The 7,384-nt window shown below is 33.7% G+C and overlaps 1 pseudogene across 1 annotated transcript; it reads right to left on the reverse strand.

Annotated features, from left to right (window-relative positions):
• Positions 1-3,280: 3,280 nt before the first annotated feature.
• LOC148271445 (tyrosine-protein phosphatase non-receptor type 9 pseudogene) lies at positions 3,281-6,536 on the reverse strand (annotated as a pseudogene). Its single transcript, XR_015825090.1, has one exon. The product of XR_015825090.1 is annotated as a tyrosine-protein phosphatase non-receptor type 9 pseudogene (transcript).
• Positions 6,537-7,384: the final 848 nt, after the last annotated feature.

Here is a 7,384-nt window from a genome sequence, read left to right on the forward strand (position 1 = left end):
TTTATGGATTCTGGTAATCGGATTTATTTGGCCTTATTAATATGTCGACGGATTTTTTTTCTTCTTTTGCTTACTTATTTTGTCATGTTTTTTAGATCATCATCTTTTATGCTACAACTTTCAATGCGTCGCGCTTTTCAGGATACTTTTCCAATTATCCCTGTCTCTGGCTGTTTTAATTTTTTCGAGTTTCAATGAAATTATGCTTTCAGAAGGTAGGGTAAACCCTGGACCCACCCCCTAACTCGGGGGACCAGGGTTTCCTTTCCTTTTATTAGCGCGAGTAATCTTGTTTTACAGTATCTCTATCATCCTTTCCTATTAGTTACTCCTTTTGTCACGGCATCGAGTAATCTTACATGGGACTACAGCTTGTCCACCACATACGCACTTCGCACCTGACACAAGTCTCCTTGGCAGTGCCCACATAAGTATATGGTATAAATTGTTCATTCCCAAATGAGAAAATCTGACCGATGGAGCTCTCTGTAATCTGGTAGCCTTAGCATCTTTGTGCTGAATGAAGGTAATCCAGAAGTACATAATATCGAGGCTTTACTGACAATGCATTAAGTCATTAAAACAAGTTCCGAGAAAATCGCATATAAAGCTTTTTTATTCTTTCAATACATTATTTCTCCCACAATTTTCTTTGATTTTTTTTAAAGTTTTGAAAGAGTAATCTTTATTCTAGGCATAGCATAAAATTTGAAATTAACATCTTACACCTTTATTTAAAAATATTTTAAATATTTAAAAACTTAATGATTTAATGCATTCTGTCAGTATAGCCTCAATATGCACTTCATTGGATTGCACATGATCAATTCGCCGAAATGATTACAAAACCTTTTGAAAGCCTTGAATTTCTTTTCAGAAGCCACCAGATCTGTATATCCGACAGGACCTATATAACTGGGCCACGGATAGTAGGGTAAAGCTCCATTCGGTAATTATAGAGAGGGGGAAAGGGACCATGATGAGGTCTTAAGAGATAGGACTAGCTTGAGATTGGGTCTCGCTAATACCTGAAGATAAGCAGACAGATAAATACAGGACGCCTCCGTCCAGACGGTAAGAAATCAAGCCCCAAATAATTTAGAAAAACAATCATTTACATACAGGGGCTAAATTACAACAGGATTCGCATTCTAATAGGAAGTTAAAATTTATCTTCAATTTTATCTACAAAGTAAAATTAAGTTTGGTGTATAAAAAACATGTTTAATTAGAGGTTACCGACGAAGATACTTTAAATTATCATACAAATATACACATTTTCATACATAAATATCGATTTTAGTTTTTACCGTCTCGATATGTAGCGATGAAGATAGCGCTCATAATTGTGGCGCAGGTCCTGCATCGACAGAGGTCACAGACGGTTAGAATTTATGAATCAAGACCCTATTTTGGTATATGTTTGAATACCTCTGAGCAAACACGCAAACCAGTCGATGACAAGTAGCCTTGTAAATGCCTCGAACTACATTTAGAATTTTTGGCTATATTAGCTCTTTTGCCCATTTTTTATTTACCCGTTCTGTTCACTTATCTTATACATCAAAGCTGAGTCAATACATGAATAAAAAAAATTGGTAGCATTGACTGAAAATTTTATGAAAAACGTTATGTAACCTAGCTATTGCATCCGTCCAATCAAAATGATTGTTTTCAGTAATAAAACATATGTATTTTAAAAATTATTCACCACTGTAAGCGTTTGTTGGTTGGTTTGATATTTGTACAGTTATAACTATAAAAAAAGTTATAGTTATCATGCGCTTTGAAGCTGCAGGACGATTGGTAATCTTGTTTCAATATGTAAATGTTACCAACCATAAATTTTGTAAATGGGGTATAGAATTTCAACAGTCCATGCGCTCAGTAGCTGCAAGACTTGTTATAATCTAACTCCTATTTTTAAAAATGAGTTTTTTAATGTTTTTATTTTAATATCATTCAAACACTTTATTTCATGGTCAAATCAAAACAAAATGTAAATTGGGGCTAGATTACTTACCGTCCATGCGCTCTGTAGGTGCAAGACGTGCTGTAACCTAGCTCCAATATGTTAAAGTTAAAATATATCATAAATGCAAAGGAGGAACTAGAATTCCAATCGTCCATGCGCTCTGTAGCTGCAAGACATGCAGGGATACTTATTTATTGAACAGCGCGCTTGAAGAGATTTTCACAAAAATGGCGCTACATAAGTTATCCAATTATATATATCATACACAATCAAGTAGATGTTGATGATAATATGTTATTTTTATGTGCCATTTATACAGTTGTTCGCTATTCATTAAAAACAAAAAAAACTAGTTTGATATGAATACAAGTAAATACATCCACCGTTTCACTGTAGGAGTAGGCAGAGAAGATAGAACGCCATATCCCGATAAGTATTAGTATATAAGTTCTTGTTGTCACTGAGACTTGAGTAGATCTTTTGTGACGGGTCCCCATAAATTAGTTCTTGCCCTCCAAGCCTAGGTTTTCGTGAGCCGAGCTATTGAGTGGAAGACAAGTGTTCTAATATTGCTAAATTTCCCCCTCCAAGCCCAGATGCTAAAAGTATCGGGCTATTAGGTAGGGGGCGAGCGATCTCACATCCTAAGCTTTAATCAATGGTCCACCGGTGAAGCGGCTTCTTTTGCAATACAAAGAATCACATTGGCGTAGTCTTTCATCACCTAAGCTGCAGACCCTGCATATCGAAGTTTCAGAGAGGTTCATTCTAGCAAGGTGTTTATTCAATCTACAGTGCCCTGGTAAGGGTTCTTATGGTAACCCTAACTTGATTACAGCTGATTTTCATTAGGTCAAAAGCCAACCTTTAATTTCCTCTGTGTGGTGCTGACCAAGCATTTTTGAATAGAGTATTATGCTCTAACCGGCTTCAACTCTTTTAGGACCTATGACCTAAGACAAGGAGCACATTAGGTAAACCCACAGTAGGACTCGTCTGTTGGGGCTGTCTCAGCTCCCAACCTCGCTAATTTTATAATCTGCCTTGTTACTGTCGAAACATTAGAACTAAGCAAACTATATGTTTTTTCATTATTACTATACGTGCCATGGTAATAGTGAAGGTGACAATGCATTTTGATATTTGCGTGCATCTAGTGTCCTGATAAAAAAACGGCTCTCAGTTTTTGTTTGCAGCATAGTTGCATGGTTGGTAGGTTATCAAAAAACATATGTTCAAGATGTAGCATGTACATAAAATTAACATCAATGTCAGTTTTGGATTTAAATATTAAAATGAAACAAATTTAAAGGAATATATTACGCTTTATTTCACACATACGGAAAACTTGGCATACAATTATATCTATTTACAAGGAGAAAACAGAATTATTAATGTCACCTAACTAATCCTAGTGAACAATAATCATTAAGACTGGATAAAATATTCAAAACAATTAAATACTATATATTTCAATTTACAAACAATTCACAATAATCACCACAATTATTAACGATCAATAAATTACATGTTTTAAAAGGATTCATTTTATATACACCATTTTTTAAAATTCAGTTTCAAAAGACCAAAAAATTTTAGGAATTAAATATGCATACTTAATAAACGTGAAAAACAAATACTCAGTTGAAAAGAATGTAGGAGAATATGAAAATTCGAGGAGTGGTGTAGAAAGCGGTAAGTTAATATATGCCACGAGACAATTGAATAATTGTGGTGATTACTTATACACAATTTAAATCACAATGAGGATATTAATGGCTCTGTTCTGTGGAATACATACAATATATTTATATTTGGTACAAATGCATTATAATAGCAATGCGGGCAAACACAAGCAATGTAGTGAACCAAAGAATGTAGGCTATTCTGACAGACGAGAAGCACACATGCCTCGTGTCGTCACACCAGGTTACCTGTATGTGCCATTCAAGGACTTTTGTAGCCCAGTGTAACTAGTGTAGTAACTTGATAGCTATTAAGTTTGTTGATGCATCAAAATGAATAAAAGGGTGAACATGCAACATGTGAAAAAAAACTATGTAATTAAATAGTTTTCAGTTAAGTAAAATTCAAAGAATGGCAAAGTTAAATTTTCAAATAACATTTGCACTTTTGTGAATAAAGTAATCACTATAATTTTGTTTAACTGAAGAAATTAAAATTGATGAGTAGGCATTCAAAAGAAGACTCGGAGGTTAAACTTTAAAACACATCGATATGAAGTTTACGACCACCGCATTCAATAATATAAAGCTGCCATTTGATATTAAATAAAGATATTTTGCAAATGTGTATGTGTAGTACAATGTATAGTTTATTGAAATAAATATGTAATGTTTTAGCATTATGTACATAATTTATGATCAAATAATGTGAAAATTTCAGTCAATGCATTTGTTACTAAATAGATATCAATGTAATGAGGAAGATCAGGTATGTGTTTTGTATTTTAATGATATGATTAATTTGTTGATGCTCTCCGATGAATACAGAGTAGGTATACAAAGTATGAGCAGCTATTATGAAGCAAAAACATGGATAGCACAAAAGTAACTTATCACTATCACAAATCAACTGCCAAGATATTTTTGTTTGAAAAACAAATTTTTTCACATACATCTATTATAGTAATAAAAATCAAGTTTGCAAAATATTTCTAATTTTAATTTATGTACACAACTGTGATGAATACAATACAAAAACATAGCATTTCTTTATTACAATCTATCTAATTGCTATTATGTGGGGCTAATCTTTTGCAATTTCTGTGATCATATCGAATGGTTTCATTGTGTTTACTCAAAAAACTTGTTTTTTTTTTACAAGATTGGATTGAAAAAAGGAATTTAAAAAATGTACGAGGTTGAAGGACAAAATCACAGAATACAAAAGTTAAATTCTAATTTTGGAATGAAAGACGATCATAAGACGTGATATTAGTATGTAGTAGTAATTAACACGATAAATGGACACAATTATACTCCGGGGTACTTCATGAATGGAGAAGAATTGACTATATTATTAAATTAATTAATTACAACAATATTTAAATTTCAATCAAATTGATGAGATTGGAAAATAGTTATCGATTAAAACATTTTACTTTCAATATATAATATACCCAGAAATGTGAAAATGGTGATTTGCCAAACAATAAGCGATATTAAAAACACAAAATAAGGAATGGCAGTACAGCCAGTCGAGTCAATAGAAATGAAAGTATCAGTAGAAAAAAAGTAAATAGGGTAACGCGTACACTAAAATGATATGAGAATTTATCTAAGGAGATACAAGTGTGAATGGATAATTCATCTATACTTAATATTAAATAAGTTGGATCCTAGGAATCAGTGTGAAGGATATAATCAGTCTTGGCTGGCCAAATACAAGAGATACTATGTCTACTTTCAAGTTACGCATATGCAAATCATACAAAGCCAATGGGTAATCCGAGGAAAGGAGTTATCTGACGTACGCTAAAACAAAACACATTAGTAGTCTCTAAACTGGCTGCGTTATCGGTACCAAGCGAGCGTATGAAATAGTCATGTTTAGGCATTTCCACAAAGGTTACCGGTAAATACAACACTTACAAAAATATATCAACCCATGGGGAAGTCAATGTTCCGCTATTGTCGGGTGCGGCGAACCTGCGGTAAACTTCGTGCCTCCCGCACTGTCCGCAACACACAAAACCAGGTTCCCATAAGTAATGTGGAGTCTCCTCCTTTAAAAATACTTAATGCTTAATGTTCGTGTATAAAAAGTTTCTTATGCCAAATCTAAGTCACATCACGTCAGAATTTCCTTACGATTATCTTACGACTCGCAGGTTTGGACCGAAGTGTTCCACCGTCCAACATTATTATTATAACACTTCACTTTATCACTCAGTCGGAGTCCTTTCATTGAAAATATTCTCAGTTTTATCAATTTACCTACAGTGTTAATTTAAAATCATCCTTCATTTATTGAGGTATATTTTAGAATACCGAGGCACGCCTGAATACTTTTTAAGTCGAGCTAATAAAATTTAAGATTGAATTTTAGTAAAGATATGCCGCCGCCGGGTTTATTCACAAATGGACAGATTATTTACCGAGAGAGCCAATTTGTACAAATCACAATACTTACAGGAAGGGACTTAACACATAAAAAGCTCGTATTATCCATCCGGTTCATGGAACTGACGGATGCATACAAAATGGCTCGATCCATATCCTAACTCTTCATCGCATAATGGATCTAATCGAGGAATCCAACTTGTTTGTATTTTCATTACAGAATGGCGACACAGTCCGGCCGATGCTCTAGTCGGAGTCCTCTTCGTTGTCTTCGTCGAAGCCCGTCAGGTCGGCAGACTGTAGGTAGCCTTGGGAGAGGGCGTACTCGATGACGGCGAGGTGGCAGAACACGTACTGATCCGGCATCTGGATGGAGTAGGCTCGCTGGGAACGGATCTTTTCCACAGTGCCCTTGATGTCGACCAGCCCGGTGTCCTCCAGACTGGAGATACAAATATCCAAAGTGCAGAAGGTGCCTGAAAACAGTTATTTTTGTACATAAGTATTTGCATATATTAATTTTTTAATATATTTGAATATTTTTTACAAATTTTGTATGAAACTTGGCCTAGCTTACATACCTCGTTTTAAGCCAGGCAATAACATTTTGATGAGAGTTTATTTACACGTAAATTTATTTAAAAAAATAAGCAACAAAAGAAGAAAAAGAATGAAAAATACATAAATAAAAAATTAAGAAATTGAACATCTATAGTCCTTAAAATATAGCTTGATTAGAATGACAGCTGTCTAACTAATTTCATTAATGATGGGAAATAGGGAAATATCACATACTACGAATACCGATAAAAATATGTGTAATGGATTTAGAAAAAATAGTTGTATTTTGAAAATCAATATGGATATTGTAGAATAATGTTTTCATTCTTAATTTTTAAAATAAAAATGTTAAAAAACACGCCTTTATAAGAACGCGATATGATTGGTCGTGACGGTGGTGACGTCACAACCCGCTATCGTCTATGATGTTTGTCATTTAGTCGAACTGTTTGTACAGGCTGGTTAAGTTGCGTGTTTTTTATATACGATTCTGACGTTGTGAGTTATATATTAAGTTATTTTGTAAATTATAATTAATCTAGAGTGATATAGAAGTAAATTAAAATAATGGAAGACGGATTTTCAAAAGCTCAATCCGATAATTTGCCGAAAGTAGATGCTATAATGTTGGCGTCTTTTTTTTCTACTAATATGCAGTATATTAGTGCTGAAATCCGAGGAATAAAGGCTGCTAGGTAAGTAATTATTATAAATATTTATAGATTTTAATGTATTTTTCAATTATATGTGTTGATGTTTGTCA

This window comes from Micrasema longulum, unplaced genomic scaffold (assembly GCF_059751315.1).
Source record: "Micrasema longulum isolate JH-2025_06_02 unplaced genomic scaffold, ASM5975131v1 h1tg002866l, whole genome shotgun sequence".
Taxonomy (NCBI): Eukaryota; Metazoa; Arthropoda; class Insecta; order Trichoptera; family Brachycentridae; genus Micrasema; species Micrasema longulum.